Source organism: Ambystoma mexicanum, chromosome 5q (genome assembly GCF_040938575.1).
Source record: "Ambystoma mexicanum isolate Mex_15411 chromosome 5q, UKY_AmexF1_1, whole genome shotgun sequence".
Lineage (NCBI taxonomy): Eukaryota > Metazoa > Chordata > Amphibia > Caudata > Ambystomatidae > Ambystoma > Ambystoma mexicanum.
In genome coordinates, this window is record NC_090933.1 from 8,288,593 (window position 1) to 8,303,144 (window position 14,552).

Consider the following 14,552-nt stretch of genomic DNA (forward strand, 5'->3'; position numbering starts at 1 on the left):
CCTTCAGTCGTATCCCACCGCTGTACACCAATTTGTTAAGACGGATTTCTGAACTCTGTCCTGGTGGCGCAGAAGTTCAGAAGGCCAACCTAATTACTTGGAACAGGGTAACCTCTGGACGAGCCAGACCAATCAAGGTAGCGATCGCGGCGGTCAAGACTAGGTCTCAAGAGGGGTGAGGGTGACTGAAAGCCCGCAATGAGCACACAAAGCAAGAGCGCTTACAAACTACTCCAAACAGTTGTTATATAAAAAATAGATACACATTTATTTTAAGGCCTTTAAAATAATGACCGTAGCGAGAAAATCACAATATCACAATACTAAACCAACACATACCATATCAACACAATATATATACAAATACGACAGTCTTAAGCATTAGAGGCACGAAATGTGTAGTCCACCTGCAAGGGAAGGAAAACAGGCAGTGCGATAACGCTTTAGACTCAGTTCGCCTTCAGAGGCACCTAACTAGATGGAAGTCCGAGCCCTGCGAAGAGTGGAGCCTTGTGCTCAAAGTACCTGCCACGCCGGTGCCAACGGGCAAAAGGAGAAGCTCTTCGGAGGAAGTCAGGCAGTTCGGGTTAGTGCACAGCAGAAGGAGAACAGGTTCCGCAACTCAAGCGCAGCCTCCACAGCGGGCAGAAGCAGAGCGCGAGTACGGCCAAAAGGGTGCTGTTTTTACACAGCAGGGAAAAGCAATGGGATACTGCAGGAGGGCGACCAGATCCTAGCTAAACTACTCACCGGTCCCCGAAGCAAGCAGACCCAGGCTTCTCCACGTTAGTTTCAGCAGCTGGCAGGTTCAGAAGAGCAGGGAACGCCTCGTAGTCGTGTAGAGCAAAAAGATGTCCCAATCGACGAAACCGGCACAGTTTGTTGCCGCAGCAGGACAACAGAGCGGCCGTGTGTATTCGAGCCAAATGTACACTCCTCCCTTCAGACTTGGGAACGCCAAGTGTACGAAGCGTGGGAGAGTGACAAGGACTCGAAATACAACACAACCTGGCGGCGGTTACAGAGCAGGACTCCCTTGTAAGCTGGTCAGTCAACTGGATGGCCCAGAGACACTTCCGAAGGCTTACTTGGCAGGAGATGATGAAGTCGCCGGGAATAGCTGTTCCTGCTATTCCAAAGGTCGAAGCACCAGTACAGGCCTTCTGGTTCGATCAAAGGAGGAAAGGGTTTCACAGGACGACAGCAGTGCAAAGGAGGATTCCTTCAGCGGGTCACCAGCGATTCCTCGGTCCAGCCTCGTGGTTGCAGGACACTTGGCTCCTGTATTCCTTCGTTCGTGAGAACTCAGGAGATCGACAAGGTAGTGGTGTTTCCAGCCCCCTCTTATCCACGGTTCCCTTCGCGCCAAAACGGAGGGGAGCCAATGGGAGATCCGCTCATCAACACACATACCATACGTGGACCAATCATGGACCACGGTGGTCCCAGGCATTCACACTACCCTAGACTCTCTGGCACCCAGGATGTGTATTGGGACCAGACATCCCAGCCCACACCCTGGAGGCACACAAACGACATGTAGAAGCCCGCGAAAGCAACCACGTTTCGCGGGAAAGTACATGCCCAAATAAGGAAGGCCCCGGGTCGCTCGACCTGGGGAAGGTGAAGGGAGCAAGACGGTCAGTGGACAGGACAAAGGAGCCTCGTGGTCTGGCCATTTTGGGAGCCAGGCCACCATTTTGGGTTCAGTGCGAAAAACGTGCTCAGAACGCCAAAAGGAGCTCAAAATAAACAAAACGATCGCTGCCACCATTCCAGTCCCTGAATGACTTGCACCGATCAAATACCATCCTAAAAGAGTATCTAGGGCCCGTAGAAGGCTAGAGACCCAAGAGAGCTGTAACTTAGCTTACAGTGCCCTCTTGTGTCATGTTGCACTAAAGCCGCAACATGATAAAAGAAACTATGGGAAACAGCGTTCCCCGGTACTGACTGTCTTAAGGGCATGTCAGTTTCCCCGTAAGAAGGAGTGAAAGCCCAGAGGAGTGCGGCAGAAGGCTGCACTTCTCTGGCAAAGTCAAGAACAAGGTGAAAAACAACAGCAAAAAGTTTAGGGGTTGCCACATGGAAGGAAAATTACCTACAATTACGAAATCTTTCCTAACACATTCCATTCCTGAGACCCTTCTGATAGCATGAGATGTGATATCTCAATGCCTCTAAATACCAAACCTGAGATCCTACCTCTAACATGAAATGTGATATCCAACTCTTTCCCCTTCCAATCCTGAGAGCCTTCCTATAGCATGAGATGTGATATCCAAGTCCTTCCCATTCCAATCCTGAGACCCTTCCTATAGCTTGAGATGTGATATCCAACTCCTTCCCATTCCAATTCTGAGACCCTTCCTATACTCTGAGACTTGATATCTCAATGCTTCTAATACCAAACCTGAGACCCGTAATATAACATGAGATGTGATATCCAAATCCTTCCCCTTCCAAACCTTAGACCCTTCCTTTATCATGAGATGTGATATCCAACTCCTTCCCATTCCAATCCTGAGACCCTTCCGATAGCAGAGATGTGATATCTCAATGCTTATACCAAACCTGAGACCCTTCCTTTAGCATGAGATGTGATATCCAAATCCTTCACATTCCAATCCTGAGACCCTTCCTATAGCATGAGATGTGATATCTCAATGCTTCTAATACCAAACCTGAGACCCTCCCTATAGCATGAGATGTGATATCCAAGTCCTTCCCATTCCAATCCTGAGACCCTTCCGATAGCAGAGATGTGATATCTCAATGCTTATACCAAACCTGAGACCCTTCCTATGGCATGAGATGTGATATCCAACTCCTTGCCATTCAAATCCTGAGACCCTTCCTATAGCATGAGAAGGGATATCCAACTCCTTCCCAATCCAATCCTGAGACCCTTCCGATAGCAGAGACGTGATATCTCAATGCTTCTACCAAACCTGAGACCCTTCCTTTAGCATGAGATGTGATATCCAAATCCTTCACATTCCAATCCTGAGACCCTTCCTATAGCATGAGATGTGATATCTCAATGCTTCTAATACCAAACCTGAGATCCTTCCTATAACATGAGATGTGATATCCAATTCCTTCCCATTCCAAACCTGAGACCCTTCCTATTGGATGAGTTGTGATATCCAACTCCTTCCCATTCCAACCCTGAGACTCTTCCTATAGCATGAGATGTGATGTCTCAATGCTTCTAATACCAAACCTGAGATCCTTCCTATAACATGAGATGTGATATCCAACTCCTTCCATTCCAATCCTGAGACCCTTCCTACAGCATGCAATATGATATCTCAATGATTCTAATAACAAACCTGAGACCCGTCCTATAACATGAGATGGGATATCCAACTCCTTCCCATTCCAATCCTGAGACACTTCCGATAGCAGAGATGTGATATCTCAATGCTTATACCAAACCTGAGACCCTTCCTATAACACATGAGATGTGATATCCAAGTCCTTCCCATTCCAACCCTTAGACCCTTCCTACAGCATGCAATATGATATCTCAATGATTCTAATAACAAACCTGAGACCCGTCCTATAACATGAGATGGGATATCCAACTCCTTCCCATTCCAATCCTGAGACACTTCCGATAGCAGAGATGTGATATCTCAATGCTTATACCAAACCTGAGACCCTTCCTATAACATGAGATGTGATATCCAAATCCTTCCCGTTCCAAACCTGAGACCCTTCCTTTAGCATGAGATGTGATATCCAGCTCCTTCCCATTCCAATCCTGAGACACTTCCGATAGCATGAGATGTGATATCTCAATGCTTCTAATATCAAAACTGAGACCCTCCCTATAGCATGATATGTGATATATAAGTCCTTCCCATTCCAATCCTGAGACACTCCCTATAGCATGAGATGTGTTATCCAACTCTTTCCCATTCCAATCCTGAGACCCTTCCTATAGCATGAGATATGATATCTCAATACTTCTAATACCAAACGTGAGATCCTTCCGATAACATGAGATGTGATATCCAAATCCTTCCCCTTCCAAACCTGAGACCCTCCCTTTAGCATGAGATATGATATCCAACTCCTTCCCATTCCAATCCTGAGACCCTTCTGATAGCATGAGATGTGATATCTCAATGCTTCTAATACCAAACCTGAGATCCTTCCGATAGCATGAGATGTGATATCTCAATGCTTCTAATACCAAACCTGAGATCCTTCCTATAACATGAGATTTGATATCCAAATCCTTCCCCTTCCAAACCTGAGACCCTCCCTTTAGCATGAGATGTGATATCCAACTCCTTCCCATTCCATTCCTGAGACCCTTCTGATAGCATGAGATGTGATATCTCAATGCCTCTAATACCAAATCTGAGATCCTACCTCTAACATGAAATGTGATATCCAACTCTTTCCCCTTCCAAACCTGAGAGCCTTCCTATAGCATGAGATGTGATATCCAAGTCCTTCCCATTCCAATCCTGAGACCCTTCCTATAGCTTGAGATGTGATATCCAACTCCTTCCCATTCCAATTCTGAGACACTTCCTATACTCTGAGACTTGATATCTCAATGCTTCTAATACCAAACCTGAGACCCGTAATATAACATGAGATGTGATATCCAAATTCTTCCCCTTCCAAACCTTAGACCCTTCCTTTATCATGAGATGTGATATCCAACTCCTTCCCATTCCAATCCTGAGACCCTTCCGATATCATGAGATGTGATATCTCAATGCTTCTAATACCAAACCTGAGACCCTTCCTATAACATGAGATGGGAATATCCAACTCCTTCCCATTCCAATCCTGAGACCCTTCCGATAGCAGAGATGTGATATCTCAATGCTTATACCAAACCTGAGACCCTTCCTATGGCATGAGATGTGATATCCAACTCCTTGCCATTCAAATCCTGAGACCCTTCCTATAGCATGAGAAGGGATATCCAACTCCTTCCCAATCCAATCCTGAGACCCTTCCGATAGCAGAGACGTGATATCTCAATGCTTCTACCAAACCTGAGACCCTTCCTTTAGCATGAGATGTGATATCCAAATCCTTCACATTCCAATCCTGAGACCCTTCCTATAGCATGAGATGTGATATCTCAATGCTTCTAATACCAAACCTGAGAACCTTTGCTATAACATGAGATGTGATATCCAATTCCTTCCCATTCCAAACCTGAGACCCTTCCTATTGGATGAGATGTGATATCCAACTCCTTCCCATTCCAACCCTGAGACCCTTCCTATAGCATGAGATGTGATGTCTCAATGCTTCTAATACCAAATCTGAGATCATTCCTATAACATGAGATGTGATATCCAACTCCTTCCATTCCAATCCTGAGACCCGTCCTATAGCATGAGATGTGATATCTCAATGCTTATACCAAACCTGAGACCCTTCCTATAGCATGAGATGTGATATCCAACTACTTCCCATTCCAATCCTGAGACCCTTCCTATAGCATGAGATGTGATATCTCAATGCTTCTAATACCAAACCTGAGATCCTTCCTCTAACATGAAATGTGATATCCAACTCCTTCCCTTTCCAAACCTAAGAGCCTATCTATAGCATGAGATGTGATATCCAAGTCCTTCCCATTCCAATCCTTAGACCCTTCCTACAGCATGCAATATGATATCTCAATGATTCTAATAACAAACCTGAGACCCGTCCTATAGCATGAGATATGATATCCAAGTCCTTCCCATTCCAATCCTGAGACCCTTTCTATAACATGAAATGTGATATCCAACTCCTTCCCATTCCAACCTGAGACCCTTCCTATAGCATGAGATGGGATATCCAACTTCTTCCAAATCCAATACTGATACCCTTCCGATAGCATGAGATGTGATATCCCAATGCTTCTACCAAACCTGAGACCCATACTATGGCATGAGATGTGATATCAAACTCCTTCCCATTCCAATCCTGAGACCCTTCCTATAGCTTGAGGTGTGATATCCAACTCCTTCCCATTCCAATTCTGAGACCCTTCTTATACCATGAGACTTGATATCTCAATGCTTCTAATACCAAACCTGAGACCCGTCCTATAACATGAGATGTGATATCCAAATCCTTCCCCTTCCAAACCTTAGACCCTTCCTTTATCATGAGATGTGATATCCAACTCCTTCCCATTCCAATCCTGAGACCCTTCCGATATCATGAGATTTGTTATCTCAATTCTTCTAATATCAAACTTGAGACCCTCCCTATAGCATGAGATGTGACATCCAAGTCCTTCCCATTCCAATCCTGAGACCCTTCCTATATCATGAGATGTGATATCTCTATGCTTCTAATACCAAACCTGAGACCCTTCCTATAACATGAGATGGGATATCCAACTCCTTCCCATTCCAATCCTGAGACCCTTCTGATAGCAGAGATGTGATATCTCAATGCTTATACCAAACCTGAGAACCTTCCTATGGCCTGAGATGTCATATACAACTCCTTCCCATTCCAATCCTGAGACCCTTCCTTTAGCATGAGATGTGATATCTCAATGCTTATACCAAATCTGAGACCCTTCCTATAGCATGAGATGTGATATCCAATTCCTTCCCATTCCAATCCTGAGACCCTTCCTATAGCATGAGATGTGATATCTCAATGCTTATACCAAACCTGAGAGCCTACCTATAGCATGAGATGTGATATCCAAGTCCATCCCATTCCAATCCTTAGACCCTTCCTACAGCATGCGATGTGATATCTCAATGATTCTAATACCAAACCAGAGACTCTTCCTATAACATGAGATGGGATATCCAACTCCTTCCCATTCCAATCCTGAGCCGCTTCCGATAGCAGAGATGTGATATCTCAATGCTTATACCAAACCTGAGACCCTTCCTATAACATGAGATGTGATATCCAACTCCTTCCCGTTCCAAACCTGAGACACTAACTATAGCATATGTGATATCCAACTCCTTCCCATTCCAAACATGAGACCCTTCCTATAGCAAGAAAGTAATATCCAACTCCTACCCATTCCAATCCTGAGACCCTTCCTATAGCAAGAGATGTGATATCCAAATCCTTCCCATTCCAATCCTGAGACCCTTCCTATAACATGAGATGTGATATCCAACTCCTTCCCATTCCAACCTGAGACACTTCCTATAGCATGAGAAGGGATATCCAACTCCTTCCCAATCCAATCCTGAGACCCTTCCGATAGCAGAGATGGCATGAGATGTGATATCCAACTCCTTGCCATTCAAATCCTGAGACCCTTCCTATAGCATGAGATGTGATATCTCTATGCTTCTAATACCAAACCTGAGACCCTTCCTATAACATGAGATGGGATATCCAACTCCTTCCCATTCCAATCCTGAGACCCTTCCGATAGCAGAGATGTGATATCTCAATGCTTATACCAAACCTGAGAACCTTCCTATGGCCTGAGATGTCATATACAACTCCTTCCCATTCCAATCCTGAGACCCTTCCTTTAGCATGAGATGTGATATCTCAATGCTTATACCAAATCTGAGACCCTTCCTATAGCATGAGATGTGATATCCAATTCCTTCCCATTCCAATCCTGAGACCCTTCCTATAGCATGAGATGTGATATCTCAATGCTTATACCAAACCTGAGAGCCTACCTATAGCATGAGATGTGATATCCAAGTCCATCCCATTCCAATCCTTAGACCCATCCTACAGCATGCGATGTGATATCTCAATGATTCTAATACCAAACCAGAGACTCTTCCTATAACATGAGATGGGATATCCAACTCCTTCCCATTCCAATCCTGAGCCGCTTCCGATAGCAGAGATGTGATATCTCAATGCTTATACCAAACCTGAGACCCTTCCTATAACATGAGATGTGATATCCAACTCCTTCCCGTTCCAAACCTGAGACACTAACTATAGCATATGTGATATCCAACTCCTTCCCATTCCAAACATGAGACCCTTCCTATAGCAAGAAAGTAATATCCAACTCCTACCCATTCCAATGCTGAGACCCTTCCTATAGCAAGAGATGTGATATCCAAATCCTTCCCATTCCAATCCTGAGACCCTTCCTATAACATGAGATGTGATATCCAACTCCTTCCCATTCCAACCTGAGACACTTCCTATAGCATGAGAAGGGATATCCAACTCCTTCCCAATCCAATCCTGAGACCCTTCCGATAGCAGAGACGTGATATCTCAATGCTTCTACCAAACCTGAGACCCTTCCTTTAGCATGAGATGTGATATCCAAATCCTTCACATTCCAATCCTGAGACCCTTCCTATAGCATGAGATGTGATATCTCAATGCTTCTAATACCAAACCTGAGATCCTTCCTATAACATGAGATGTGATATCCAATTCCTTCCCATTCCAAACCTGAGACCCTTCCTATTGGATGAGATGTGATATCCAACTCCTTCCCATTCCAACCCTGAGACTCTTCCTATAGCATGAGATGTGATGTCTCAATGCTTCTAATACCAAACCTGAGATCCTTCCTATAACATGAGATGTGATATCCAACTCCTTCCATTCCAATCCTGAGACCCGTCCTATAGCATGAGATGTGATATCTCAATGCATATACCAAACCTGAGACCCTTCCTATAGCATGAGATGTGATATCCAACTGCTTCCCATTCCAATCCTGAGACCCTTCCTATAGCATGAGATGTGATATCTCAATGCTTCTAATACCAAACCTGAGATCCTTCCTCTAACATGAAATGTGATATCCAACTCCTTCCCTTTCCAAACCTAAGAGCCTATCTATAGCATGAGATGTGATATCCAAGTCCTTCCCATTCCAACCCTTAGACCCTTCCTACAGCATGCAATATGATATCTCAATGATTCTAATAACAAACCTGAGACCCGTCCTATAACATGAGATGGGATATCCAACTCCTTCCCATTCCAATCCTGAGACACTTCCGATAGCAGAGATGTGATATCTCAATGCTTATACCAAACCAGAGACCCTTCCTATAACATGAGATGTGATATCCAAATCCTTCCCGTTCCAAACCTGAGACCCTTCCTTTAGCATGAGATGTGATATCCAGCACCTTCCCATTCCAATCCTGAGACACTTCCGATAGCATGAGATGTGATATCTCAATGCTTCTAATATCAAAACTGAGACCCTCCCTATAGCATGATATGTGATATCTAAGTCCTTCCCATTCCAATCCTGAGACCCTCCCTATAGCATGAGATGTGATATCCAACCCCTTCCCATTCCAATCCTGAGACCCTTCCTATAGCATGAGATATGATATCTCAATACTTCTAATACCAAACGTGAGATCCTTCCGATAACATGAGATGTGATATCCAAATCCTTCCCCTTCCAAACCTGAGACCCTCCCTTTAGCATGAGATGTGATATCCAACTCCTTCCTATTCCAATCCTGAGACTCTTCTGATAGCATGAGATGTGATATCTAAATGCTTCTAATACCAAACCTGAGATCCTTCCGATAGCATGAGATGTGATATCTCAATGCTTCTAATACCAAACCTGAGACCCTTCCTATAACATGAGATGGGAATATCCAACTCCTTCCCATTCCAATCCTGAGACCCTTCCGATAGCAGAGATGTGATATCTCAATGCTTATACCAAACCTGAGACCCTTCCTATGGCATGAGATGTGATATCCAACTCCTTGCCATTCAAATCCTGAGACCCTTCCTATAGCATGAGAAGGGATATCCAACTCCTTCCCAATCCAATCCTGAGACCCTTCCGATAGCAGAGACGTGATATCTCAATGCTTCTACCAAACCTGAGACCCTTCCTTTAGCATGAGATGTGATATCCAAATCCTTCACATTCCAATCCTGAGACCCTTCCTATAGCATGAGATGTGATATCTCAATGCTTCTAATACCAAACCTGAGATCCTTCCTATAACATGAGATGTGATATCCAATTCCTTCCCATTCCAAACCTGAGACCCTTCCTATTGGATGAGATGTGATATCCAACTCCTTCCCATTCCAACCCTGAGACCCTTCCTATAGCATGAGATGTGATGTCTCAATGCTTCTAATACCAAATCTGAGATCATTCCTATAACATGAGATGTGATATCCAACTCCTTCCATTCCAATCCTGAGACCCGTCCTATAGCATGAGATGTGATATCTCAATGCTTATACCAAACCTGAGACCCTTCCTATAGCATGAGATGTGATATCCAACTACTTCCCATTCCAATCCTGAGACCCTTCCTATAGCATGAGATGTGATATCTCAATGCTTCTAATACCAAACCTGAGATCCTTCCTCTAACATGAAATGTGATATCCAACTCCTTCCCTTTCCAAACCTAAGAGCCTATCTATAGCATGAGATGTGATATCCAAGTCCTTCCCATTCCAATCCTTAGACCCTTCCTACAGCATGCAATATGATATCTCAATGATTCTAATAACAAACCTGAGACCCGTCCTATAGCATGAGATATGATATCCAAGTCCTTCCCATTCCAATCCTGAGACCCTTTCTATAACATGAAATGTGATATCCAACTCCTTCCCATTCCAACCTGAGACCCTTCCTATAGCATGAGATGGGATATCCAACTTCTTCCAAATCCAATACTGATACCCTTCCGATAGCATGAGATGTGATATCCCAATGCTTCTACCAAACCTGAGACCCATACTATGGCATGAGATGTGATATCAAACTCCTTCCCATTCCAATCCTGAGACCCTTCCTATAGCTTGAGGTGTGATATCCAACTCCTTCCCATTCCAATTCTGAGACCCTTCTTATACCATGAGACTTGATATCTCAATGCTTCTAATACCAAACCTGAGACCCGTCCTATAACATGAGATGTGATATCCAAATCCTTCCCCTTCCAAACCTTAGACCCTTCCTTTATCATGAGATGTGATATCCAACTCCTTCCCATTCCAATCCTGAGACCCTTCCGATATCATGAGATTTGTTATCTCAATTCTTCTAATATCAAACTTGAGACCCTCCCTATAGCATGAGATGTGACATCCAAGTCCTTCCCATTCCAATCCTGAGACCCTTCCTATATCATGAGATGTGATATCTCTATGCTTCTAATACCAAACCTGAGACCCTTCCTATAACATGAGATGGGATATCCAACTCCTTCCCATTCCAATCCTGAGACCCTTCCGATAGCAGAGATGTGATATCTCAATGCTTATACCAAACCTGAGAACCTTCCTATGGCCTGAGATGTCATATACAACTCCTTCCCATTCCAATCCTGAGACCCTTCCTTTAGCATGAGATGTGATATCTCAATGCTTATACCAAATCTGAGACCCTTCCTATAGCATGAGATGTGATATCCAATTCCTTCCCATTCCAATCCTGAGACCCTTCCTATAGCATGAGATGTGATATCTCAATGCTTATACCAAACCTGAGAGCCTACCTATAGCATGAGATGTGATATCCAAGTCCATCCCATTCCAATCCTGAGCCGCTTCCGATAGCAGAGATGTGATATCTCAATGCTTATACCAAACCTGAGACCCTTCCTATAACATGAGATGTGATATCCAACTCCTTCCCGTTCCAAACCTGAGACACTAACTATAGCATATGTGATATCCAACTCCTTCCCATTCCAAACATGAGACCCTTCCTATAGCAAGAAAGTAATATCCAACTCCTACCCATTCCAATCCTGAGACCCTTCCTATAGCAAGAGATGTGATATCCAAATCCTTCCCATTCCAATCCTGAGACCCTTCCTATAACATGAGATGTGATATCCAACTCCTTCCCATTCCAACCTGAGACACTTCCTATAGCATGAGAAGGGATATCCAACTCCTTCCCAATCCAATCCTGAGACCCTTCCGATAGCAGAGATGGCATGAGATGTGATATCCAACTCCTTGCCATTCAAATCCTGAGACCCTTCCTATAGCATGAGATGTGATATCTCTATGCTTCTAATACCAAACCTGAGACCCTTCCTATAACATGAGATGGGATATCCAACTCCTTCCCATTCCAATCCTGAGACCCTTCCGATAGCAGAGATGTGATATCTCAATGCTTATACCAAACCTGAGAACCTTCCTATGGCCTGAGATGTCATATACAACTCCTTCCCATTCCAATCCTGAGATCCTTCCTATAGCATGAGATGTGATATCTCAATGCGTATACCAAATCTGAGACCCTTCCTATAGCATGAGATGTGATATCCAATTCCTTCCCATTCCAATCCTGAGACCCTTCCTATAGCATGAGATGTGATATCTCAATGCTTATACCAAACCTGAGAGCCTACCTATAGCATGAGATGTGATATCCAAGTCCATCCCATTCCAATCCTTAGACCCATCCTACAGCATGCGATGTGATATCTCAATGATTCTAATACCAAACCAGAGACTCTTCCTATAACATGAGATGGGATATCCAACTCCTTCCCATTCCAATCCTGAGCCGCTTCCGATAGCAGAGATGTGATATCTCAATGCTTATACCAAACCTGAGACCCTTCCTATAACATGAGATGTGATATCCAACTCCTTCCCGTTCCAAACCTGAGACACTAACTATAGCATATGTGATATCCAACTCCTTCCCATTCCAAACATGAGACCCTTCCTATAGCAAGAAAGTAATATCCAACTCCTACCCATTCCAATGCTGAGACCCTTCCTATAGCAAGAGATGTGATATCCAAATCCTTCCCATTCCAATCCTGAGACCCTTCCTATAACATGAGATGTGATATCCAACTCCTTCCCATTCCAACCTGAGACACTTCCTATAGCATGAGAAGGGATATCCAACTCCTTCCCAATCCAATCCTGAGACCCTTCCGATAGCAGAGATGTGATATCTCAATGCTTATACCAAACCTGAGACCCTTTCTATGGCATGAGATGTGATATCCAACTCCTTCCCAATCCAATCCTGAGACCCTTCCGATAGCAGAGACGTGATATCTCAATGCTTCTACCAAACCTGAGACCCTTCCTTTAGCATGAGATGTGATATCCAAATCCTTCACATTCCAATCCTGAGACCCTTCCTATAGCATGAGATGTGATATCTCAATGCTTCTAATACCAAACCTGAGATCCTTCCTATAACATGAGATGTGATATCCAATTCCTTCCCATTCCAAACCTGAGACCCTTCCTATTGGATGAGATGTGATATCCAACTCCTTCCCATTCCAACCCTGAGACCCTTCCTATAGCATGAGATGTGATGTCTCAATGCTTCTAATACCAAACCTGAGATCCTTCCTATAACATGAGATGTGATATCCAACTCCTTCCATTCCAATCCTGAGACCCGTCCTATAGCATGAGATGTGATATCTCAATGCATATACCAAACCTGAGACCCTTCCTATAGCATGAGATGTGATATCCAACTGCTTCCCATTCCAATCCTGAGACCCTTCCTATAGCATGAGATGTGATATCTCAATGCTTCTAATACCAAACCTGAGATCCTTCCTCTAACATGAAATGTGATATCCAACTCCTTCCCTTTCCAAACCTAAGAGCCTATCTATAGCATGAGATGTGATATCCAAGTCCTTCCCATTCCAACCCTTAGACCCTTCCTACAGCATGCAATATGATATCTCAATGATTCTAATAACAAACCTGAGACCCGTCCTATAACATGAGATGGGATATCCAACTCCTTCCCATTCCAATCCTGAGACACTTCCGATAGCAGAGATGTGATATCTCAATGCTTATACCAAACCAGAGACCCTTCCTATAACATGAGATGTGATATCCAAATCCTTCCCGTTCCAAACCTGAGACCCTTCCTTTAGCATGAGATGTGATATCCAGCACCTTCCCATTCCAATCCTGAGACACTTCCGATAGCATGAGATGTGATATCTCAATGCTTCTAATATCAAAACTGAGACCCTCCCTATAGCATGATATGTGATATCTAAGTCCTTCCCATTCCAATCCTGAGACCCTCCCTATAGCATGAGATGTGATATCCAACCCCTTCCCATTCCAATCCTGAGACCCTTCCTATAGCATGAGATATGATATCTCAATACTTCTAATACCAAACGTGAGATCCTTCCGATAACATGAGATGTGATATCCAAATCCTTCCCCTTCCAAACCTGAGACCCTCCCTTTAGCATGAGATGTGATATCCAACTCCTTCCTATTCCAATCCTGAGACTCTTCTGATAGCATGAGATGTGATATCTAAATGCTTCTAATACCAAACCTGAGATCCTTCCGATAGCATGAGATGTGATATCTCAATGCTTCTAATACCAAACCTGAGACCCTTCCTATAACATGAGATGGGAATATCCAACTCCTTCCCATTCCAATCCTGAGACCCTTCCGATAGCAGAGATGTGATATCTCAATGCTTATACCAAACCTGAGACCCTTCCTATGGCATGAGATGTGATATCCAACTCCTTGCCATTCAAATCCTGAGACCCTTCCTATAGCATGAGAAGGGATATCCAACTCCTTCCCAATCCAATCCTGAGACCCTT